At 41.0% G+C, this 26656-nt stretch overlaps 1 long non-coding RNA gene across 1 annotated transcript in view; it reads left to right on the top strand.

The window, feature by feature from the left end:
- Window positions 1-26656, top strand: part of LOC110261185 — a 349709-nt gene that overhangs the window by 25340 nt on the left and 297713 nt on the right. The window contains exon 2 of the long non-coding RNA XR_002345071.1: window positions 14702-14910. This is a non-coding gene — a long non-coding RNA (uncharacterized LOC110261185). The remainder of the gene's footprint in view (window positions 1-14701; window positions 14911-26656) is intronic.

Here is a 26656-nt window from a genome sequence, read left to right as displayed (position 1 = left end):
GGAGGCCCAGGACCCCATTTCCTACACCACTGGCCATAGCTTATAAGCTTACTTCTTTCCTCAGACCACCTAGCAACTATTTTCCACAGCTGCTCCTTTACTTCATCTTTCCAATATAATCTAGTCTTCTACATAATTTAGGAACTTCTTTGATGTTGCATGACTTGCTGGGTTTGTAATCTGAAAGACATCTGGGGGCGATTTCTTATAAGTGGGCCGTGGTGAGCACTTAGAGTCTAAGGGCTAATGATTTCATCCTCACCTGGTGCCGGTTCCCCCATAGCCATGCCGTTCTAAGTCACTTTGGACCACTTGGTTTTTTAACCTAAATATCTAGTTGTCCCATTTTCGTTGCTATACTAGGAATAGCTCACAGATGTCATAAGTTCTTTTGATATATGGTAGGATATCATTCTCTTCACTTTTTTTTCTTCCTATGACCCACTATAAGAATGATTTTTTTTTTTTTGTCTTTTTAAGGCCACACCTGCAGCATATGGAGCTTCCCAGGCTAGGGGTCTAATTGGAGCTACAGCTGCTGGCCTATGCCAGAGCCACAGCAACGCCAGATCCGAGCTGTGTCTGTGACCTACACCACAGCTCGTGGCAATGCCGGATCCTTAACCCACTGAGCAAGGCCAGGGATTGAACCCACAACCTCATGGTTCCTAGTTGGATTCGTTTCTACTGTGCCATGATGGGAACTCCAAGAATGATCTGTTTTGACATGTTGGTTATAAGGAGGATATATTGGATCTTTTTTTTTTTTTTAATTTGTCATCAGCAGAAAAAGTTGTGCATGAAAGAACCAGAAGGTATGGAATGTTTGCATTGTATAAAACCTAATTTTTCAGTTACCTGTTACTGTACAACAAACCAACCCAAGCCTGGGCTTGAGAACTATTTCGTGTCATCTCTCCAAGTTCTGTGGGTGGGCTGGGCTCAGCAGAAGGGTTCTTACTTGGGATACCTTAAGTGATAGAAGTCAGACACAGTTGAAGTGGGAGTCATTTGTAGGCTTGACTGGGCCGGAGAACCCCAAAGTCATCTTCTTTTTTTTTCTTAGGGCTGCACCTATGGCATATGAAAGTTCCCAGGCTATGGGTCAAATTGGAGCTACAGCTGCTGGCTTACACCACAGCCACAGCAACATGGGATATGAGCCATGTTTGCAACCTATACCAGAGCTCATAGCAATGCCGGATCCCCAGCCCACTGAGTGAGGTCAGGAATCGAACCTGTATCCTCATGGATACTAGTCAGATTCATTTCCACTGCACCACAATGGGAACTCCTCCTAAGGTGTCTTTACTCTCATGCTGGCCACCTCTGCTGGGAGGCCTGGCAGCGCTGAAGGCTGACCAGGCATCTTTCTCTTTCTTTCCGTGGGACTTCTCCTTGTCATGGCATTTTCAGGGTAGTTAGATTTCTTACACAGTGAATGGCTCCACCTAAGGCAAGAGCCACAAGATTTCTTATGACATACTAACTATGGAAGTTACACCAAATGATTTTCCCACATTCCATACTGATCACACATTCACTGTGGAAGGGGTTATGTAAGGTCACTGGAGGTATGCTTCACTGGGGGGCCCATTTTTGAAGAGTAGTTACTTTGCCCTACATTCTACCTCTAATAATCCAAGTAATTTCATGTGTAAAATACACTTACTCCTCCTTGAAAGACACACCCCTCTTCCTTGCAAAAATCTCGTCTCATTTTGGCATCAGGCTCAGTGTTCTGGTTATCTGTTGCTTTGTAACAAAGTGCTCCAAAACTTAGTGGGTTGAAACACCTTCCATTTTATTATTACAATTCTGTGGCGTTTTTGGGCTCCTCTGGTGTATTTTTAAGCTCCCAGTGATGCTGGCTCAGGCTGTAGTTAGCCATGCCTTGGTTGGGCTGGAAGGTCTGAGATGGCTCATTGTACAGCTGGCAGATGATACTTACTTGCAGTCCTGGTCTTTAGCATAGAATGATAAATACCTGTGGACTTTGTCTCCTTTGGGATTGTTCAAAACTGGTTCAGATCTCGACCTGGACCAGGGTGAGGCTGATCTCAGCCAGTGGACCTGACCTCCCATTAGGTTTCCTTCAGGGTGACATCATTTTTGTCATAAATGTTTGGGCTACAGGGCACCTAGGAACTAAAGGGATGAGTACCACCAGGAGCCACCTGACCCTCACACAGGGTAGATAGAGACTGATGCTTCTCATCCAGTTTCCTCATCTTCAACCCTCATACTCCTTTATAACCCCCGCTGGGTGTATTTCTCTCTTTCTCTCTTTCTAGTATGCGCTGTCAGGCCTCTGTTTACAATGACTAGCAGTAAACAGATCTGGTGGAGGACATATGTACCATAAAGAAAAGTCACTAACGCCCAGCCATCGCTCCAACTGACAGCCACTGTTGCCAGAGCAGCCCAGATCCATTTAACTTCTCTATTTGTATCCTGTTTCTTCTCATATTTTAATCCAGACGCACAGGTGGAGTCCCCACAGTTTCCCAGTTTCCCTGGAGAGGACTATGTTTTGTGAGAACACAAAAACAAACCAGAAATCATCCCTCACCCCAAGGAGCTAATTGTTACTTAAGAGAGAAAGGACAAATTTACACATAACCAGACCGTAATGCAGTCTGTAAGAAAGGTGCAAACTGCATAATATAGGAGGTCAGAGGACAGAAAAATTCCACTTCTGTTTTCTATCTTTGATTCTCCTCCCAGCTCTGGACAAATGATTACATTTCACACGTCAATTTCCCCATATGTCTAATGAGGAAAACATACCTCCTTTTACATGTCTTACTAGGGAGCAGTGAGTTAGTGACACAGTATCCTTAAAGACTTTGAGGTTTATTTTCATAGCGTCCAAACACATCTTTAACCTTATCGCACATGGAACGAAGAGGGTGGGTGAAGTGGTTTAGATCTGCGTGTGTGCACGTGTGTCATGTCATGTCTGTGACTGCCACACTCCAAAGGAGGCCGTAGTGGGTAAAAAATGGCAGGCCTGCTGGGACCACCAATTTCTTTTTTCCCATTTGTGGTGGCTGGGGTCCCATGCCTCACACTGGGAAAAGTATCAGCAAATTCTCCTCTGACTTGTCGTGCCGCCACCTTTTATTCATGTTTGCATGTGTTGTGAGACTAGCTAGGCAGCTGAACGACTGCCCAGGAGTGGGGCTTGTGATGATGTAGAGAAATGAAATCACTGTTTAATGAGAATCGGTGAGATAAGGTCCACAGATGGACCATTCAGAGAGTTGTGTTTGAACCACAGTATTCCATTCATTTTATAATATACCTTACTGTGGGTTTAAATTGCATTCTTAGAAAATTTAGCCCAGCATGACTAATTCTTCTTAGAATAGCATCACTAACATAATGTTATATTCAATAAGCCTGTTGCATAAAAGGTTATCATGTAATTTTTTATCAAGTCTCCAGGACTTCTAGAACTTACCTTCAGAAATAGTGCAAAATGATATTTTTGATGCAAATGGTTTTGAAGTACGTTCTAAAAAGCTGTGGCTATAAATTCTATGCCTCAGTTTACCTTTTGGAACAATGCTTCTAGATTTTTACAGAAGTTCTTTTTATAAATGAACTCTCTAAAAGAATATATTAGTGGTATTTTTCTTACAGCATTTAATTTTTGACGAATGTTTTAACTGTGTGTTTTTTCTCTGTTTTTATCAGTGTATTACATTTGACTAAGCATGGGGTTCAGACTTAGACAAACTAGAGTCCGAATCCCAACTCTCACCAGTAACAATTGTGATCTTGGGCAAGCCACATGATATTCCTAAGCAATACTTTCTTTTTTTTTGTGGAGTTGCAATGATTTGAGATAAGATAGGTACAAAACACTTAACACAGCTTATCATACAGTAGAAACTCCATAATCAATTCTAGCTGTTATTGTCATTGTAAGAATGGTAAATTTTCTGGTTTAGACTCTCTAACCTAACTGTAACTAGATTTATATTTGAAAATTTCACCTGACCTTGTTTGGTCTGTATCTGTAGAGTTACTCTTCTTATTGGAAGACTCATTATTCACAGCTAATTTCAGGCTCATGAGTTCTTACACAGTGGGAAACTAATAAATTCATTAAGCATATATTTCATAAGAGGTTGCTTTATTTATATGTGTATACATAAATATTATTTTCAACAATGAAAAGCAGCCTGTCATGAATGGTTCATTTCATGAGATAAAAAGGTAGGAAAACGATCAACAATGCACAAAAATGCAATGTCTGCATAATACAAATCCTCATGAAATTATGCAAGATCTTTTTGTCTGTGTTACACTAAAAGAATGAACATTGGATAGCAAATAGCCAGCCACAGTGTAGATCATACTATTGGAGCAAATTGTTAGAAAGAGAGGAGGAAAAAACTTTCCAGGAATTCCTAATCACAAAGAATTTAGATGGAAGAAATTTGCCATGATATTTTTTGAATAGGCATTCAGTTTTATATTGGATTAAAAAATTGGCTTAGGGAGGGAGTGGTTCCTCAGGATGAAGCTCTTCCAGGCTCCCTCTTGCTTTGTTTTTGCCTGGGGCATTGTTTTTTGTTTGCCAAGACCAGCTGCTTCCTTGCTGGCCAGGTTTCCCTTTAGCGGCCCAGGGCTGCTTCTCTGATGTGGGGGAATTTGCCCCTCTGAGGGTGGACGGGGCAGCTGTGTGTCCCCAGGCTGATTGAGGAGGATGAGCTGCCTTGAGGCCTGGATGGATGCATTTGCGCCAGTCTATTTTCCCCATGATCTCTTCTCAGGTCTTCAACAAATGTGACCTCTCTGCCAGCTGCGGCTGAGCTCCTCAGCTCTGCTGCCTCTGGGATGCAGACAAAGGGGGCTGGCTCCTCCTTAGATGCCAGCTATTTTTTTCCACCTGGTCTCCAGAAATAGTTACTAATCATTTTAGACCCCGAAACAATTTAAGACGTTCCTAGCTGGTAAGCATGAGATCTGTTGATGGCACACAAACAAATCCCAAACTACCTCAAACCAAGAAATTGCACATTTTAAAACTTTAGTGTAAAATGTACCATTAATCAGCCATCAACAAGTATTCACTCAATAGGTAATGTGAGGGAGACAGAAAAACTCAGCCCTGCTCTGTAAGAGTGGGTCAGATTGTTACGGATAAATCTTGCCCTCCACCCTCCTGAATGGACCTCCTTTCAGAAACATTGCTGTAGGTTGAATTGTGTCATGTCAAATGGGTATGTTCAAGCCCTAACCCCTAGCATCTCAGATTGTAAATGTATTTGGAAATAGAGTCATCGCAGATGTAATTAGTCAAGATGAGGTTGTACAGGAGCAAGGTGTGGTGGGGCCTAATCCAATATGACTGATGTACTTATAAAAAGAGGAAATTTAGGCACAGATACACACGGACAGACAGACACACACACATGTGGAGAGAGTGCCATTTCATTTCTTCACATACTTGCCAGTGTCTGATATGACCTTGCCTACTTTTGTTGATTTTTTTTCTATCATCTTTATCTCATACTAGAACTTAAACTCTTGGAAGTCAGTGCTACTGTGTGTTATGTTTAGTGCTTGGCACAAAGTAGATGTTTGAAAATATTTGTTGCAAGAAGAAATAAATTAGAAAGTAAGGTTTAATTTGGAAATGTAGGCTTTTGTGTTTGAGCTTCTGGACACTGCTGGTTTTCCTTTTTCTTTCTTTCTTTACTTCTTTCCTTCCTTCCTTCCTTCCCTCTGTCTCTTTCCCTCCCTCCCTTACATCCTTCTTTCTCTCTCTCTCTCTTCCCCCATCCTCTTCATCCTTTTAAAGCTAGAAGAAAATATTTGGACTCACTGCACAAACACAGACAACATGGGGCTGAGTTGTTTTTGTGCTATTATAGCAAGGTTTTGTCTGGTTTTGTACTTCGCTTTGTCTCTTAGCTGTAGGGACAGACAGCCAGTTCTCAGTCCTGCTTGGCCTCCTCTCCTGGGAAAAAAAGCAGTAGGAGGGATCTAGCCCTGCATTTGTAGTGCTCAGAAGCTGCTTCTGGAGAGCTCAGGGCTCCTCACCAGGACCCCTGGAGGAAGGCGTTCCTTCACCTTTCCTTTTGAGCAGGAGAGGCTGTGTAGACCCAGGAGTGGAGGACTGCTGTGTGGATAAGTCTATTCAGGCCTGAGACAACAGAAAGAATTAGAACGTGTGAAAGCCCTGCTTCCTGCCTTCAAACCCCCAGTCAAATGCGAAAGGGGCTCAGAAACATAAATTGGTCACTGAATGATAATGGCTGTGCTTGTGCTCATCAGTTAGAGAAATACAGGAAGATTGGACAGGGATGATAGGCAGTGAGTGGAGGAGGCTGCTGAGAAAATGCTTCTGGGATAAATGTTTCTGGGATAAAATCCTCAACCAGGGGAGTGAAAGTGGGAATGGAGAGGAAAAGATTGGCATAATTGTTGATGATATTTTTGGTGGCTGATTAAATGTTATCTTTGTGTACAATTATACTTTACCTCTTTCAGAAAGGATTTGCGGGGATGACCAGTTGAAGGTGAGGGATGAGGAAAGGAGGGTGCTCCTATCTGAGGCAGGAAGGGCAGGGAGGAGAAAATACTGGTGAGCAGACAATGATGTGTTCAGTTTTGGAGTTGTCACTCTTGAGGTGATGAAAGGGCATTCAAATAGAAGAATCTATTAGAGTACTATAAACAAATTACTCAAAGAATTCCTGTCGTTGATAGGCACGGTGCCTGAAAAAAAATCTACGTGATGAGCACATAAATGTTAACTCCATGGTTGTAGCTGTAACCATTGTTATTTTATTTTATTTTATTTATTTTATGGCTACACCCAAGGCATATGGAAGTTCTAGTACTTGTACTATTTTATCTCTTACATTAGTCACAGTAGTTTTCCAGTTGGTTCTTTTAGATTTCTGGGTAATCACATCATACACAGTTTTGTAGACCTTTCTTTCCATTTTCCCATCTCATTTCTTTTCTGTACTTCCTGTATTGGCCAGGACCATTAGTATTACGACCATAATGATGGCCATAATTAGTGGTATAATTGATTTTTCTTTTTGGCCATACCTGTGGCATATGGAAATTCCTGGGCCAGGGATCAAATCAGAGCTGCAGCTGTGACCTATGCCCGAGATGTGGCCAATATCTTAACCTGCTGCACTGGGCCAGGGACTGAACCTACACTTCTGGGATGACCTGAGCACTGAAGTCGGATTCTTAACCCACTGTGCCACAGTGGGAACTCCCTGAGGGCAGAATTTCTTGTCCTGTTCTCAACTTAAGTGGAAGAGGTTTTATTTTGCTCCTTAACTCACTTTGATCACGTGTACACAGATTTTTAGATATGTTATGACTTACTTAAAGAAATTCCCTTCCTTGCTTCTAATATGGAATATGTGTGGGCAGTGGATGATATAGTGATATAAAAATGGAGAACAGATCTGCAAAGAATGTATTTTTTTAGTACAGTGCTATGGGAAGAAAAAGGGAAGAAGGATGGAAGGTGTAAAGAAAATGGGATCAAAAAGAAGGTGAGAAGAGCTATGAGAGGGAGAATATGAAAGCAAAATAAAACAGAAAAAGTAGAGGGTGCATGTTCCCAGACCTCAAGAGAAAATGTGGCTGGGTGACTTGCCTTTCGGGTAGAAGTTCATGTATGACAGGAGGAAGGGAAAACGAATGATAGACACTGGGTAAGGATGGCTATGCTGGGCATCTTCATAGCATCAGGACTGAGGTGGAGTGATGGGTAAAGCGTTGACAGCCATGCTTTCTCAACGCATGGCTGGAAACTCCATGCCATCCAAGCAGTGACAGTACCATACTCAAACACCATTACTACTCTGACAAATATTGTTGATTGGGCACAGATATCTGGGTGTGACAAGGTCAACTGTGTGCTTAAGACCGGATGAGTTTGGAGTTACCAGTACATTTTCCTTTGTAGAGTCTCTTTGGCACCACGCCCTCCACCACTCAGAGGTGGTGGAACACATTGTAGGATGCTGTAAATGTTCTGCCAGTTTTCAACTGAAGCATGTAAGGGCCTTGTAGAAAGAAGGATTTTCCTGTGTAAATGAAATCAGAATGACTGAAACTCCAGTTTCCCTCAGTATCTCAATACTGCATGCAGCATATTTGATGTACACCCACCGCTCTAAAGATGCCAGACTGATTTCTGAATATTTCCATGTCTATATATATATATTTTTTGTCTTTTGTCTTTTTAGGGCCGCATCCGGGGCACATGGAGGTTCCCAGGCGAGGGGTTGAGTCGGAGCTGTAGTTGCCGGCTTACACCACAGCCATAGCAACGTGGGATCTGAGCCATATCTGTGACCTACAACACAGCTCACAGCAATGCTGGATCCTTAAGTCACTGAGTGAGGCCAGGGATTGAACCCTGAGTCCTCATGGATACTGGTCAGGTTCATTAACCACTGAGCCATGATGGGAACTCCGATGTCCATATTATTTTAAAGGGTTTTTTTTTCATAATCATCTATTTCTTTTTTCCTTTTTTTAAGTCATTTACTAGGAATAAGAGTAAAGTTAGTTTTTTAAATGGTAACTTGGTTTTTCTTTTTTTTTTTTTTTCTCTCTCTCAAGTCCATCTCTACAAGATTTCTTTTCTCCTAGGTTCTCACTGTGCTTTGCAGTATCTTTATCATAGCACTTACATCGCTGTTGGTGTCTGTTGTTTTCCTAGACTGTATGGCCTTGGAGGGCTGATGCTGTATCTTTTTGACTTTCCCTCTTTCATTCTTAACAGTGTGCCTGGCACATAGAGAGTAATCAGTAAATTTGTTAATAAGTTAATACATGAAAGAAATGAACAAAATAGCATATTTAATGTATTTTTCTTAGGAATAGTCTCAAGCTAGTGGTTCAGAGTGGATTTATCAAGGCAAATATAAGAATGGAGAGAGCTGTTTTGCCAAATAGATTTTAGTACTTTTGCTTAATAAAATACTTTATTGACTTGTCATATGAATTAGTTGATATTACCATGGAGTATACTACCACCATCACCACCGTCATTGTCGTCATCATCATCATCACCATCAGCCTATTAGGTAGTATTCTTGGAAGTCTAGAAATTCAAGTGACTAAACTCATTACTTTTCTCATTCTTATTCTTGTGAAATAGTAGGTGGTGGGGCATAATTTATTTCTGGACTCGGTGTCTGGAAAGCTGTTTTCTGGGGTAAAGCTGAGCTGCTCTGCCTTCTGGGTACAGCCCTTTGTCCAGCTGAAAAGGAGAGTCTTTGCACAGAGGCCAGAGGTCACCTGGTTGCTGATGGGGAGGAGCCTGTGGTCTCCATGGGAAAGGGTGGTAATACTCTGAGGGAGGGGACCTGGCTGGGCGAATTTCCTCTTGTTTTCTGGGACCTATTCCTCTCCAGTTCTGCTCTGGCTGATTTCCCCTTGGGGCTTCTGGGTCTTCAGAATAGATGAATACCGCAGGCCCAAGAACTGTTCCTCGGCATTCTGCACGGAGCAGGCGAGAAAGCACTGCTTATTTTTTCTTAGTGCGGACAATAAGGCAGGATCAGTATTGATATAGTGTTTATAAAGAAAGCTTAGTATCCTAAAAGATTTCAGTTTCAGAAAATCTAGATATGAAGGAATAAATTAATCTTTTTATTTTACAAAGGAGAAAATTGATACCTAGAGATCAGCCCTTACTAGAATCAGGACTAAAGCTTAGGGTTCTGGTCCAGGACTCATTTGGTGGTACAGACACTTGAACTAAAACGTTCAGTTGAGGTATTACATTATTTGATTGTAAAAACTTATTGATAACTTTTGAGCAGAGCAAGAGAGTATTTAATTTCAAATCCAAGAATAAAGCACTACATTTTCAAAATACAGTTTTGTGGGATCTGTTATTTTAATTACGTACTTGACTATATATTAGTCGTACTTTCCCAGAAGAAGTAGAAACATTGAGCCAAAGTATAGAACTAATTTATTTTTTGAGTATGTGATTCTAGAAAAAAAGTGACAGCACAGAGTAGAGAACAGGGACTAGAGCTGGGTTCTCATCTGAATCTTCTCCAGCTTTCCATGGGGACATCGAGTCCACTCAGTCTGGTAGCTTATCTGTAAAATGTGTTCTTTCCCCTGTAGGATCATGAGGACACACATGAGCAAAGAGATATCAGAGTGCTTGGTTTTTTGTTTTTGTTTTTTTTTCCTTTTTCTTTTTCAGCTGACCCATGGCATATGGAAGTTCCCAGGTGGGGTTTTGAACCTATGCCACCGAGGCAATGGTGGATCCTTAACCGGCTGCACCACAGCAGGGACTCCCCAGAGGGCTTTGAAATACACTTTCTTTATAGAATGGGTTTGCATTCCTCTGTTTATGTTAACATGCAGAGCTATTAGCTTAAGATACACTCTTGAGGATTTTATTCTAAAATGCCAACTATTACCTTCTTTGTAGACTTTCCCCAGAGAAGAAAGGCTTTGCAACTGTTGTTAACTTTGGAGAGAGCATTAGTGAGGGAAGGATAATAACTCAAGGCTGTGGGTGTCTACTCCTAGCCTGTCTCCTCTATGTCACACACCTGCCTTCCTGGCTGGGGCAGCCAGTGAGAGCAAAAGTTAACTTTTAGACCTCTGGAACTGAAAATACGCCATCACCTCATCGCATGTGCTCTGTCAAAAGCATTGACCTTCTCTCAATTTACAATGTCAACGATTACTTAAAAAGTTGCTTAAAAAGAACACTTTGGTCTTTATTTTACTTTTGCAATTATGGAGTATTTTAACCATCTTAAATATTTAAGATGTTCTATGAATTTGAGCTAATCCACTCTGCCTGAAATGTGTTACTAAGTGTGACAAGGGTGGGTTGAACAAAAGGCCAAGGAAGGAAAGGAGATAGCTGACAAGAAAGGAAACAGTGCTAGGCAACGACTGCGTCTGTGTCTAGTAAATGAGTTTACTGCTCAAAGGGAACAACTTTGTCTTAACTGATAGAAGAAAATACTGAAGCAACAACAGGTTGTTGATCCATGAAACATTTCTCACACTTTGTCATGATAAGCAAGTGGCTCTTTTAACACCATTCCTGTCAACCTATAAGTCACTGTGTGGTGTTTCGTTTTGTGACGCATTTCACCCCTCTGAGGTCCTGAGAGAGTGGAGATTAGCTGAATGGTCTTAGCTGCCCACAAAACTTTTCTTCATTTCTTTCTTCTCCTCCTCCCCTCTCCCCCTCCCCCCTCCTTCCTCCTCCTCCTCCTCCTTTTCTGCTTAGAGTTGTTTCTATTTCTGACAGTTCAGACAGCTCATCACACAAATCTGTGATGAAAATCTCTCATGTTAGCGGGCAGTGAAAGGCTCAAATTATTTTCTGTGAGGTCGCTTATGTTGCTACATCATTGATGCTTTATCACTTCTTTTTAGCTCTTTTTTGGCAAGGCAAGGGTATCTATATTAGGAAAATGAAAAATGAACTGTTCTCTTATCCTCTTGTTAATACAGCTGGTCCTCTTCCAAAAATCATACACTGCCACTGACAAATCACTGTAATAATCACAAGCCTAAGCCTTAATTTCTTAGACCATTTTTATGAAGCATTCATTTTTCAGCTATTAGGTGGACAAAATTGATTGTTTTGAAAAAAATGTCTAGGGCTTGTAATGCTTTATTACTTAGGGTCTGAAATTTATTGTTAGGAGCCTCAGTTCTGTTGCTCATACTAATGCATGGCCCCAGGAATGTCTATTGTATTGTGCCTCAGTTTCCTCAATATAACATCTCTCATCTTCAGTTTTCAGAACTGATTAATAACTGACAGAGACATACAATCAGATTCTCTCTGGGGGCACTTTAATGCAAGGTATTATTGCCACTCAGATATTTGCTTTAAATTGAGAATATGTACTCTTTTCTTCAGAAGACATCTTTGAATATTTAAGAATTCAAATTTATATATCTAAAAAATAAAACATGTAAAAAGTTGTCCCCAAAGGATGTCCCTGAGAGAAACACTATGGCTCCAACACCAACAGTTTGTGTGTGTGTGTGTGTAGGCAAATATATAAGAGAGAGAATGAATGTTACCCAGTAACCAAAAAAACTGAAAGAACAAACAGGCTTCTGAGGAACAGAGGGGGCCTCTAATCCCGTGTTCTGTATCCTGAAGAACCACTTAGTTATTCTTATCAAGCTGACCATGTGAGGGAGGCAAGTTTTATTTTTAAAGATGCTTTGTATTCCTTTTCTTCTTTCTGTGGCACGTTCCCTCTTGGATCCTCTGACAACTGGGCAGCTGATGCCCTCATGGTGCTTCTCAGCTCTTCCTAATTGTCCTGCCTATATGTGTTACTCCAGGGAGTGCCTGAAACTCTGGGTTCCATTCAAACTTATTTCCTATCCACCCCCGCCCCCGCTTTTGGCATTTTCCTTCATGACCTTATCTAACGGTAGTAGCTACTGTGACAATGAATGGAAACATCTCTGTCTGAGGAAGGAATGTTAATGTCTTAATCTAAAGGAGCAACAAACATCGGGCACAACTGATGCTGCAGTGGAGAGCTTTTTGGAATCAGATCACTCTGATTCAATTCCCTAGTGTTATTCTCAACAGACATGGAAGTCGGTCCATGAAAGGTCTGTTTCTACATCCCAGGAAGACACAGGGCTTGAGATTCATCTCATCATTTCAAAACAGCAAAAAGTAACCAGGAGCTCTGTGCTACACATAAGCAATATACACCTATGTACTTTACTTTCCCATGGCTCTGAACAAAGAGGTCAAGCCAAGGATGTTCGAGCCCAGCCCGTCATGAGTTTCTAAGAAATGACTGACCCAGAAGCCACAAATGCTTTCAGAAGCCCTGGAATTAGAGATGGTAATGAACTCATAAATGGGTGAGGGGGAAGGATTAACATGTGAGCTGCCCATTTCCATGGATACAAGGCTCCTTTCATTTATTTTTACTGGGCTTTTACAGGGAGTCAGAGCTCCAGATCTGATAGGACATCTGTGCTTCATTAGCTGTGTTTCATTAGGTTTATAATGTGATTTAAACGGACCCCTCAAAGCTGTAACAGGGGAGTCTCCTGATAGTCCCAAATTCCAGGCCTTGCCTTGCAGGGGGTCCATGAAATGGCCACATGAGTGGAGATGAGTGTTCTGAGGTCATGGGGTCATTGGATGATGGATCTCAGGCTTGGATGAGGTTGAAAGCATCTTTTATTCTGCAATTAAAAAAGAGTTCTGCTACATCTGAGAGCATCTCTATAGGGAAAAAGAAGAATTTGGCTGTGAAGGTCTGGAAGTCTTTGCTAATTCTAGCAGTTAGGGGTCCCTCATCCACCACTATAGTCTTCCTCCTTCTCTGTTTCAAAAGCCAGCACAATTAACATGAGTTTTCTAGACTGTGGGAAGAAATGTAAACACTCTGGCAGTTTGGTGGACTGCAACAGGAAGCAGGAAGCAGCCACTTTTTGAGTGTTCCCTCCAGCAATGATTAAAGTAGAAGCAGGTAGTCAGTCATGTGACAGGGCTGAAATGTATAAACTGGGTATCACACTGCTCTGAGAATAGTTGCTATGGTAACCCAGACAGAGATGGAACAGCAGTAAAAGAGTGCTGCCCTGAAAGCAAATGTTATTGATTAGATGAGTTTTTTTTTTTTTTTTTTTTTTTTTGGTGTGTGTGTGTGTGTGTGTGGCGGGGGGTTGCCGACAGTGGTGAGAATGTGTGTAGTGACAGGTGAACCTATTATAATGACCATACCAAAAATGTGGTTTGGTTATATTGACAAATCTTGTCAGGAGTCCACAGAGAAACAGGAAGTTAAATGATCATCTGCACAAGCGACTATTTCTGTGGCTGAACTTTTGGATTTCAACATTACATGGTAACTTCATTGTTTCTTAAGAAATCTAAGATGTTGGAGCCAGCTGGTCTAGCTAGCCTTGAGCTCCAAATCCGATCATCTGAAGCAGGGCTATTTTCCTGCAGAGTTTATGGCTGTGTCCTCTAAGCACCTGATTATTTTTAATTGGGTCCCACATTCTGCTTTAAATTGTTCACATTACCATTTCAGAGGTAGCTATTTGGTTGAGGAGATGGGGTGGCCCTCTAAATGTGTCCTTATTCCAACTTTGGAAAGCACACTCTCTGTGAACATCTTGCATTGCAACCTATCTACACTTCTTTTTCCTTGACTGTAGCATCAAGAAAAGAACCCTGTCCTACTTTTCAGGATAATTGTGAGAAATGACTTATTAATGATTATAAAGCATCTTGAAAATATAAGCTCTTCACAAATGCAAGATAATAACAAATTCATATGAGTAACAATAACAACAGTTGTATCAAGGCCCCTGGGAAGGTAGCTGGAGCATGCCCAGTGGTCCAAAGGGAGAATAAGGACCTATGTATAGGAAATGTCCCTTGATGTGTACGAAGTGATATACGAGAATAGCCAGACACCCTGGGATTCTTGAACTGTCATCTGTGTATGCAACTCTTGGTCCACTAAAGTGACAAATTTCAGATTTGGCAATAGATTTTTTTCAAAAGGAATTGTTGGTCTAATATTCAGAGTCCTTAGCTAACCCTTCCCCTGAGTGGGTGGGAATGATGTTCTAAAATCACCAATACTGCTCACTTCTGAGACTGACGACCTTCCCTTTATCCCTTTGTCTTTCCTTTTTGCAGCAAAGCCATACAATACAATACAGTCCTCTGCCAGCAGATCTGTTACTAAAGGAATTCATGCATCTTGCATCTTGAAGATGCATTATTAATGCCTGGACAAATCACATCAGGTGAAACGCAGCAAGTCCCTGGCACTGAAAAAAAGGAACAAAGGCTGGTTCTACAAGAGAGCGATGGATGAGACAAATTATAACAGCTGGGAGTTTCTTGTAAGTAAGATGGCATAAAAACCAGAAATGCTAAAATTGTGTGCACAGACAGCAACTTAGTTTTTTTGTGGTAAAACAGATTATACATGGTGCTGGAAGAAAGCCACTCTAATTGTGGCTTTGTTAAAGTCATGATGCTACAAGTCTTTGAATTTCTCAACAAAAGGGGACATCTTGCTGGTGACCAAATTACTTCCAAGTGCAACCCTAGGCTCTTGTACATGAGATGTACTAGGAAGGATGGATTTTTCTAAGGGGGCCAGTAATCAACCCTGGCTGCACAGGGGAAAAATAAGATGTGGCTTGGGAGAGTTTACCAGGGAACTCTGGGGGAATGGAGACTGAGAGAGGGCGAATGGAGGAGTCCCTCTTGTCTCCTTGTCCTGGACAAGGTGGGGATCCAGAGAGTCTGGTGTGAGGGAGTGGTTTACTAAGAGTGTGATCCATCCGCTGGCATGAGAACTTAAAGATCCTTTCAATTTCTAAACCGGACAGTTGGAGATAAATAAATATCAGGTGTATTTCAAATGGATTAGAAAAGGCCACAAGTGCACAATCATTTAGCTGTGCCGATCATGACTCTACCCACTCCCAGCGGTCACTAATGACACATGAGCTGCTTGCGCACTGATAAGCCCCCTCCCCCCATTTTCTGTCGAATCCTCAGCAGGGAGGATTTGTTTTAAATTGCAAGCCACAGCTAAAGTTTATGGTGACATTAAAGGGAAGCATTTTTCTAACCAACTTCTATGTCATCAGTTTATTAAATAAGATTTCTTTTGGCATCTTGAGAGAAATGATATTCTTTTTTCAGTATGAGAGCTGCTGATATGTTGGAGAAAGGGGCAGTGGTTCGTATGTGTGTGTGGAATGTGCTTGTTCCTCATGCATACTGTTCTCTTGTGGTTTCTATGTAATATTGCCCACATTTTCTATTTGGAGAATCACTTTCCCCGACATATACTCAACAACAAACATGAAACCACCTAATTATATTTTCATAATCATGATTAAAAACCATCTAAATTATCCTGCTTGATGTACTCAAAGAGTTTGTTGATTGCTTTTTGATGTGTATTAGAGCTTTATGCATAGCCACATCAAATGATTTATTTCACAATGAAATAAAGAGGAAAACCCTTTAGTGTGCACACACACTTACTTAAAATATATGTATATAATTCATATTTGGCTAATTAGCCAGCATCAACACAAAATCTATGACCACGAAGTAATTGTGGAAAAGTTGATTACCAAATAGTACATTAATTTCATATAGATGTGTGTGTGTGTGTGTATGTGTGTGTATTTGATTTGACTTTAGCATTAACTTTTATGACAGGAATCATATGTAAATGTTCTCTCCTTTAAAACACATGTTCCTTTGAAGGACATAAAGGTCATGGACCAGTTTGTGTGCAGGAACAGAATGACCAGTAGGCTCCAGCATGAGCTCTTCCTCCTGATTCCCCACAAAATAAACAAATGTCCCTTCCCCTTCTCCTGGGGAACAACAGTATAAAAACTCCTCATGATTCTCTTATTTACACACATTAATTGATCCTAGGGCAAGAAGAACTTACTTTTAGGCCTTGTGTCAAGGCACTTAACATGTTAACATTGTGTGATGTGCCTAGAAATTGGTAACCTTCATTTTCACACTCAAATTTCATAAGATCTTTAAAATATGTTACAGTTTATTTCTAATGAAAGTGTTGTAACTGTTCACTAGTAGGGTGTTTGGCTCTGTTTGTGAATCCTTACAGGATTAGAAGCCTGTCTGTTGTTTTTGAAAACAGTGGTTTTGAATAAGTCGATAGTTGACAAGTGGGGCAATGCCTGCAAGGGTGTAAATCAAAGCAGGGAGATGAGATGTTTTCTACACACAGTGATGATCATTCTAAATAAAAAGCCAAAGTGATGAAGGTTTTAAATTTTAATATGAAAAAATAGTTGCTCATTTGTTCATTCAACAAACATTGAGTACCTGTTGTTTGCAGGCACTGCCGAATTCTGAAGGGTAATGGTATATCAAATAAAACTGAGATATGGTTACTTCTCTGGGTGGGGAAGTCACACAGAAGGAGACTCAATACAATGTGCATATTGATAGAGATATGTGCAAAGGAAAATGAGAAGAATGGGGGAATAACTTCCTAAACCTGGTGGGAAAGGCTTTACTAAAGAGCGTCTTGAAAGGTAAGTTGGAGCTGTCTTTGGAAAGGCCTTCTAAGCAGAAGAAGAACTATGCACAGAGGTCAGAAGTGTGAGAGGCATGCATTGGGAGAGTATGTTGAGCATTTTAAGTTGTGAGGTGGAAAGGGGCAGGAGATCAAGTTAGAGAGGCAGGGGCTGGAATGTAAAATGTTGATGTGCTGCTCTAAGAAATTTGGACTTGATCTCATAAGCAAAGATGAAATTGAATAATGATGTGATCAGATTTGTGTTTTGGAAAGCTAAGTCTCTTGAAATGTGGAGGATGAAACTGAAAGGTGGAAATAAAGATTGGCAGAAGAGAGCACAGTCAGAAGTTATTAGAGTACCTCCAGATAGAGGCAATGACAGCCTGAAAGAAGACAGTGACAGGAGGTTAAAGAGGAGGGAGAAGTCCTTGATGTCTTTCCCCATCTACATTAAAATGACCAGAGTGGTTAAAGCCTCTCCTTCACGTGGACCACAGACTTCAGCTGCACCAGGCCATTTGCAGTTCCTGCCTTTGCATAGGCTATTCAAAAACTGCTGACTCTTTGTCCAGCCTGCTCACTTCTATTTTACTTTAGGATTCACCTCCAGCATTAGCTCCTCTGGCAAGGTCTGTTTCCCCCAGGCTGAGCTAGTGTCCCTTGTTTGGACTTCCATAGAAGCTGACATATACCTGATGGAGCCACTGCTACACCACCTGGTACTTTATGGTCTCCTGGAGGGTGGGATCTATACTTTTGAACTATGGGTAATAAAAGTAGCTACTTTGTGATGGGCATTCAATGAATACCCTTTGAATGGACAAATGTAGTAATTTAACTGTCATTTCATCAAATATTTCAGCAAAAGAAAACAAAGGGCCTATCATCTTAGAACACATGGCTGGATAAATCTTTTCTGTTGATTCTAGATCTGTGGACTGTAGCCTTAGAGTATAAAATCTCATGATAATTTGGCAATTTCATGGTGATTTAGATAAATATAAAAAAGAAAGAAATATAAATAGAAAAAAGAAAGCCTCCCTCAAATTCATGGTCAGCTTGGATGTTATACCTATATACCTACACACACACACACACACACACACACACACACACACACACAGCCAAGAAGACAGATAGGCCAACAAATTTCCCTTACCATTTACATTTGTATTCTTATTGGCCAAGGGAACCAAGAAATGATTTCTTATCCACTGTTGAGAAATCAGACATTGCGTTTTAGTGAGTTTTCACAGACCTTTAAGTACAGAAGTGTATTTAGGGTTCTGTTTTTGAATTATATACTGCCATAGAGCCTTAAAATATGACATTATTATTATTGTTGTTACTATTACTACCGCCACAACTACTATTTTGTCTTTCTATAACTTAGGAAGTGTGATAAGAGATGTTCAGTGACTAAGATAAAAGATAATTTACTTTTCCTCTGCTTCTGTGTGTTCTCTCTGCTGGTCCTATCCAACATCCCTCTTGAATTTATTGCAGTGATGACTTGATCCCTAGGTTTTTGACTATAGAGATGCTTATGGTGTCCTTACATGGCTAAGAAACCCAGGGTTTCTTGTCTTCGGTTGTTTCTGCAAAGAATTTCAAGGCAACCTAGGGTGACAAAAATAGCAATAAACTGGTTCAAGTCTTGGCTCTGTCCCTAATAACGTTGTTATTTTTGAGTGGTCACCAAAACTTTAGGAATACATTTCCTCTCTGTGAAACAAGGTGGTTGAACTGAATATCACAATCACTCTTTTTACTTCAGAAACAATCTACGTTTATTGTAACCATTTATTTTTCTAGAATTTATTAACCAAAAAATTGGGCAAAGCCCTGTCCTAGATCAGAAAGGAGACAGCAAAAGAATAAAGTCAGCCTTCAGAAGATCACTGTTTAGCATATCTATTCTGTCTCTGGAATTTGTGAGCTGGGAGTTTTGATTTTTCCTCGGTACTGACTCCATTTTATAGTTAAAGTGATGTGCTCTGAGGTTTAGAAGGGAGTTTACAGGTCATCTAATTGAACTTGATGGTACAAAATACCATATGGGTGATGGAGTTTTTCAGGTTATTCTTGAACACTTTTAGAATAAGGAACTTATATGATTTTTGAGGGGATCTTAAAGATTCCAAAATGTAAGACAGTTTTTCCTTATATTGAGATGGAAATTACATCTCTGTGACCTACAAATATTTTTCATTCATTTATTTGCTCCTTCACTCTGTTAGCAGGTATTAACAGAGTGCCCATCATATTTCCGGTACAGTGCTAGACCCAGAGAAGAAGCAAGGAAAGAGACAGACTTGGTCCTTGCCTTGAGGGATCTTATATTCCACTGGAAGGGTAGGCAATTAAGCAAATAATTGTAATACATTCTGTCAAGGAGTGTGAGAGTGGAACTATAGATGTGCTGTGGCAACATCTTGGAGGTTATCCATTCTGAACCTGAGTGATCTGAGAGAGCTTCCTCATGGGACATCTAAGCTGAGAGTTGAAGGATGCAGCCCTGCGCATTGATACAACCCCTTAGCCTCTGAAACATGTGAAGACAGCATTTCCCTCAAGTCCTTTTCTGTAGGCCAGACATAAAATAATTCTTTCAATTCTCATTTCCAGACCTGATAATTATGCCTCCAGTATCTTCTAATTTACCAATTCAGTAACTTTGTTAGAAAACAAATGAAATTTGTTTGGCTTGACGTTTTCTTAGTGAACCCATTCTGGCTCCTCGTGATAATCTTTTCCTCCTAAAGTGCTTACAAACCATCTATTTAATTATCCATTAGAGAATTTACTTGGGAGTCCGTATCAAGATGTATTCTGAAGTGTTTACTCTTTAGAAATTAAAACTTTTGCCTACTTCTAGTTTTTTAGCCTCTGTGGTTCTACAGGATTTTTCAGAATTTACCAACAGTGGCTATCCAATTGTACTTGCAAACTCTTTTTTTTTTTTTTTTTTTTTTTTTGTCTTTTTGCCATATCTTGGGCCACTCTTGAGGCATATGGAGGTTCCCAGGCTTGGGGTCGAATTGGAGCTGCAAACACCGGCCTACACCACAGCCACAGCAACGCCAGATCCGAGCCGCATCTGCCACCTACACCACAGCTCACGGCAACGCCGGATCATTAACCCACTGAGCAAAGCCAGGGATTGAACCCGTAACCTCATGGTTCCTAGTCGGATTTGTAAACCGCTGCACCACGACAGGAACTCCTATATTTGCAAACTCTTACCAGGGAATAATTACCTGAGCCAAAGTACAATTTTTCTATCATCTCCATGTTTCTACCCTTTGGGTGGGTCTTAATTATATTTATTCCTCACTTGTCTGTTTGATGGTCATCCTCTTTATTGAAGACAATTGTAAAGTAAATCTAGTTTTTTTTTTTAATACGACCTGATAATGTTATATACCGTCTTTCCCAAACAAAGACAATATTGCTTTTATTTTTCAAACGTGGTGCAGTAAACGCTTTTTTGTCTTTGCGTTTTTCACCAGATGAAGTTCTCTTCTTAACTATGGACTTTGTGACATGCTTTGTAAGGTTTCATTGTCTCCTCCTCTTCTTTTTCCTCTGGATCATTGATTATGTAACTCTCTTTTCTTTTTCACTCACATGGTTTATAGAAAACTGAATTTATTGGAGGCTACTCTAAGTAAGCTACCTGAATTTCTGAAGATGTCTCCCCTTTGTTAACATTATCCGAATTGTGTAACTAGACTTTCATTTTTAGTGCTTCCAGTACTTCTTAGGCTACATTTTCTTTTACTCTTATACTTTCCTGGATTAAAAAAAAATTCCCTTCTAACGTCTAGGATGCGGAGTTCCCATCGTGGCTCAGTGATTAATGAATCCAACTAGGAACCATGAGGTTGCAGGTTTGATCCCTGGCCTTACTCAGTGGGTTAAGGATCCGGCGTTGCCGTGAGCTGTGGTGTAGGTGGCAGACGAGGCTTGGATCTGGCGTTGCTGTGGCTCTGGCGTAGGCCAGCAGCTGTAGCTCCGATTAGACCCCTAGCCTGGGAACCTCCATATGCCACAGGAGTGGCCCTAGAAAAGACAAAAAGACAAAAAATAAATAAATAAAATAAAATAAAATCTAGGATGCACTAGTTTTACGGCATAAAGAAAGAAGAAGAGAATTGGTATTTATTATTTACTGTCTTCCACCTCAGTGTTGTTCCTTACTTATTTTCCCAACAGATTTTGGAGTTGGTTTGATTATTCAGTTATTCCAATGAGAAAATGAAGACTCAATATATTGTCCAATCTAGTAAAGAGTAAAGCTGATGTTTAAGCCTGAATCTGTCTGATTCCAAAGCGCTAATGCACCCTAGGCTAATCACTCCCATTTGCTGGCCTATCTGTATGTTCCATGGATTATGGATTGTTATTACTTCCTTAGAAAGTCAAATTTCACCCTCCTTGGAGGGTAAATAGAGATCCCAAAGTACCAGTGCTATCATTTCTTCTCTGTATCACACTCTTTCCCTCAATGATATTGTGGCATAAATTTGGTCCTCTATGTTTTTTAAGTAATCTTTTTTTTTTTTTTTGTAGCACATGTAATTGGTGATCACATGGTAAAAAGGAGGCACCCTTAGGAATGAAAGAGCGTAGTTAAAACCCTTAGTTTGAATCAGTTATCTGTTGTTGCATAACAGTATTTCCACAAACTTATCCACTTAGAACAACTATATCACAATTCTATTAGGTCAGAAGCCTGGGCACAATTTCACTGAGTCCTCCCTCTGCTTCAGGCTGTCACAAGGCTGTTCTCAAGGTAACAGCCAGGGCTGGAGAGTCATCTGAGACTTGATCCACTTCCAGCATTTAGTTCCTTGCAGGAGTCAGACTGAGAGCCTGAAGTTCTCGATGCCTGTCCGCTGGAGGCTCCTTTCAGTTCCTTGACACATGGGCCTTCCCAGCATGGCCTCCTCAAAGCCAGCAAAGGAGAGACTCTCCTCAGAAGACAAGCATTACAGTCTTTTGTAACATAATCACACACAGAGCCATGGGCATTCCATCACCTTGGCCAGATTCTATTGGTTAGAAGCAAGTCGCAGTCCACATGAACCTAGTGGGAAGAAGCCATAAGGGCATGAATACCAAGAGGTGGAACAAGGGAGGCTGTTTTCGATAAAGTCCATCTGGCTCAACATCCATTCTTTTGGATATCATGATGACTTTTACAGTTCTCTGGGGATTTTCCTTGTCAACATCCCCTTAAAATGACCACAGGAATACTTTTGCTGCCTGTTTTTTATTAAAGTTTTTTATTTTTTACCCTATCTTTCCCTAGCATTATATCTACTATCCTCCTATGAATTTTCAGCATATAATGAGTTGTTTTAATGATAACGCCTTAATATCACTGTTTTAGCACAGATGTTCATGTGCACATGAGTGTACACACACACATGCACGAGCATACACACACACACACACACACACACACACAGTATATGGCACCTCATAGCATCTCCTCAGAGTCCTTTCCAGAGACTAGTCACCTGTCTGGTCCCCTTGGTCACATGTAACATTCTGCCCCTGACCTATTGCTTATGCTCATAAGTCACTTCCTGATTTGAATTCTTTTCTTCCCATAAATATTAAAGGAGGGAAACTTGCTTCTTTCACCATGACCTTTCTAGTCTTCAAGGCTTGTTTATGTGTTTTAAAGAATTCATATCAACATTATATCTCTTGCAGGAACATTGGCCAATTTCTTCATTATACCCTACAAGAAATAGCCTGTGGTCAAGTTAATTCAAAGCAGAATGCATGAAGTCTGCAGTGCTGGCAGGCAGGAATGACAGTATTGACCCAAGTCCTTGCTGCTATCAGCCAAGTGGACCACTTATGTCGTAAAGAAAATCAGCACGGCTGGAACTTCAGCTGTTAGGGCTTGAGCTGGTATGTGCCTCTTTGGACTCTCATTTCCCACCGAATACATTTTATTTTATTACAGGAAAATAATTTAGGGCTTTGGCAAAAACAAATAATTCAGAAACTGGTGATTTTTTTTTCAAATTTATAGCTAGATCAAATATTCATAAGATGTAGATCCGTAGGTATATTTCTTGGATGGGATCATCAATGCTTTCTCACAGTGTGGTTGCCAGGGCTCAAAGGCAGGCAGCCCTACACCTGGTCTTCATGTAAAAACACACACTGCACCATTGCCTTCGAATCCATTCTGCTATACTTAGACCCCTTGCTGTTTGTCACTTGATGTGGCATCATGGACAATGACTGCAGCTTCAAACACACCTTTTGTCCCCTATGGTGTTTCCAGTAGCCCTTTCAGTAAATTTTTAATGACCTTTCAATTATGGGCCAAACAGCATTTGACAGAATGCACCCTTGCCTAATACTAGCACTTAGACTGGAGTGGTGTTTTTAGATAGCAATTAGTATCCACAATGCTATCATGATATTTGTGAACATACTTTAGGCTTGATCTTAATGATCCCATTACAGTATGCTCTGTGTTTTTTCATAAATGTGATGGTCTTGCTTTTATGATATTGTAGAGAAGCTCTGGATTTGGATTTGGATTGGAAAAGACTAATCTAGTATATTTTTCCCTTCAGAGCCTGTGACTTGCTGGACCCCAGTGTGCTAAAAGTCTCTGGTGGGTCCCCAGAGTAGCCCTGCAGTACAGCGTAGGGGAAAGCTGTGGCCATTACACGTGAAATCACTAGGAATGGAAGTGCTAAAGCAATGTTCTTGTGAACCATTAGGTGTGGCAAAAGGTCTCATGGAAGTTTCCAGAAGGTGTAGGTCAAGAGATGATTATTCAGATAATGTTTATCTTTCCCATAAAAAATTTTTTTGTTTGTTTTTTTAGGGATGCAACCACGGCATATGTAAATTCCCAGGCTAGGGGTGGAATCAGAGCTGCAGCTACCAACCTACACCACAGCCACAGCAACATGGAGTCCAGGTTGCATCTTTGACCTACACCACAGCTCACAGCAATGCCAGATCCTTAACCTGCAGAGTGAGGCCAGGGATTGAACCCTTGTCCTCATGGATACTATTTGGGCTCATTACCACTGAGCCAAGACAGAGCTCCTCCATAAGACAGTTTTGAATGTTCTCAACTTGTGTGTAAGTTCCTTCTATAGGTTTTTGGTGTGGTGACCTTTTTGCAGGCAATAGAGGTTGTAGCCTCTCTTACTTCTGGTGTCTGCCCCCCTTGTGGCTGAAGTTGGGAGGGGGGTGCTTGCTGCATACTTCCCGATGGGAGGGACTGGTGCCTGCCCACTGGTAGGTGGGGCTGATTCCTATCCCTCTGGTGGGTTGGGCTTTGCCTCTGGGTGAGATTATCAGCGGCTTTGTGGCTTTGTGCCTGGGGGGGTCTTTTAAGCAGCCTGTTTACTAATGGGTGGGCCTGTGATCCCACCTGGATTATTGTTTGGCCTGGGGCTTCTCAGCACTGATGGATGGGGCCAGGTTTTCCCCAAATGGCCACCTCCAGAGAAACCCATGCTGATAAACATTCCTGAGAGCTTTGCCTCCAGTGTCCTTTCCCCACAATGAGCCACAGTCACCCCCTCTTTTCCCAGGAGATCCTCCAAGAACTGCAGTCAGATCCAACCCAGATTCCTATGGAGACTTTGCTTTGCCCTGGGACCCAGTGAATGTGAAAGTCTGTGTGCGCCTTTCAAGTATGGGGTCTCCATTTCCCCCAGTCCTGTGGAGCTCCTGCACACAATCCCCACTGGCCTTCAGGGCCAGATGCTCTGGGGGCTCTTTCTCCCAGTGCCAGATCCCCAGGTGTGGGCATTTGATGTGGGGCTCAGAACTCTCACTCCTATAGGTGAGTCTCTGTGATACAGTTACTTTCCAGTCCATGGGCTTCCCACCTGGGAGGTATAGGGTTGCTTATATCATGTAATTGCCCCTCCTGCTTCTTGATATGGCCTCTTCTTTGTCTTCTGGAGTAGGATATCTTTTTGAACGTTTCCAGTCCATTGGGTTGAAGGTTGTTCAGCATTTGGTTGTAATTTTGTTGTTTTTATGAGAGAAGTTGAACTCAAGTCCTTCTGTTCTGCCCTCTTAATCCCGTCTCCTCTAAGTTCCTTCTAAATGTTTAACTGCTACCAGCTTTAGCTTGAATGAGTGAAATATTACATCAGCAAGCTGATGCTTGAGCAGTAATTCAGAAAACAGCCCCAAGTACTCTTGGATATAAGAGGAAATAGGAATGTTGTTGCTGTTATTCCTAATTATTCCAGTCAGCATTTTACAGTTCCTGTCTTTGGCTTGGTTTTCATAGGTGTAAAAGGGCTATAGGTAATAATTTGTATGTATATGGCGTAGCCAAACTCCATTAGAAGTTAGGTATTGACAATAATAAGGGAGACTTCCAGGCTAAAGGACCCAGAATGAATGTACAACATCCTTATGGGGCTAAGTAAGAAAATAGGGTTGATCTTTTTTATTCCTGAAACTTTAGTGCTCCAAGGACATTTTTGCAGTTAAATGCTTATGAAAATAAAAACATATTGGCCTGCAGCATGTCTATATTGACATTTAGGTATGACCTTGAAGTCCATCTCAGCAGTTGATTTCTGACTTCTCTGTTAGGATCATGCTTTTGCAGAGCTAAGGGGAGTTTGATGCCATTTAGTAAAGTTACTCTTGTATTAATCTGTTCTGTTTCCAAACCATATTTGTTGGTTTTTCTGCCTTTTTTCCCACCAGTTGGGATTTGAGTTTCTCAATAAGGGGCCTAAAACCCCTAGATATTATGGCTCTCATATTTTTACATTATGATCATATTTATTAATGTTTACCCAGAGAAATAACTTTCTATTTCAGCTTTATAATGGAGAATATCTACACACATTTCTGCTTGTCTCAGTCACTTTCATATCCTGGAATATTTTTTATGCCTCAGGACCTTTGCAATACTATTCCTTCTACTTGGAATTCTCTTTCCCTCTTTTTGCCTAGATAGTCCACTTTAAAAACTTAACTCAAAGTAGTTTTTCAGAGAATCTTACATGATATTTTCTACTTTGCCTTGAACTAGGTTTGTTTTTTTTTTTCCTCAGTTAAAAATTGTATATTTATTCTTAGTGGCCTAAATCTCATATATCATTAAATAATATACTATGCAGCCAACCGTTCAATATCTGAATTCTCAGTCAGAACATACATGTCTTGAAGTTGAGCACTGTCTTATTTATAGTTCTACCCTAAGCCCCTCACTCAGATCCTTGCATAGGAGACGTTCAGTTACTATTGATTTTTTTTTTTTTTCGTCTTTTGTCTTTTTAGGGCCTCACCAGTGGCACATGGAGGTTCTCAGGCTAGGGGACTAATCAGAGCTGTTGCTGCCAGCCTACCCAGAGCCACAGCAACGCCAGATCTGAGCTGCGTCTGTGACCTACATCACAGCTCATGGCAATGCTGGATTCTTAACCCACTGAGTAAGGCCAGGGATCGAACCTGCAACCCCATGGTTCCTAGTCAGATTTGTTTCTGCTGCACCATGATGGGAACTCTTATTTATTGATTGAATAAATGAATGA

The sequence above is a fragment of the Sus scrofa genome, chromosome 6 (genome assembly GCF_000003025.6).
Source record: "Sus scrofa isolate TJ Tabasco breed Duroc chromosome 6, Sscrofa11.1, whole genome shotgun sequence".
NCBI classification, from domain to species: Eukaryota; Metazoa; Chordata; class Mammalia; order Artiodactyla; family Suidae; genus Sus; species Sus scrofa.
The sequence above is the reverse complement of the archived record's forward strand: the minus strand, read 5'-3'. Positions and strand labels throughout refer to the sequence as shown.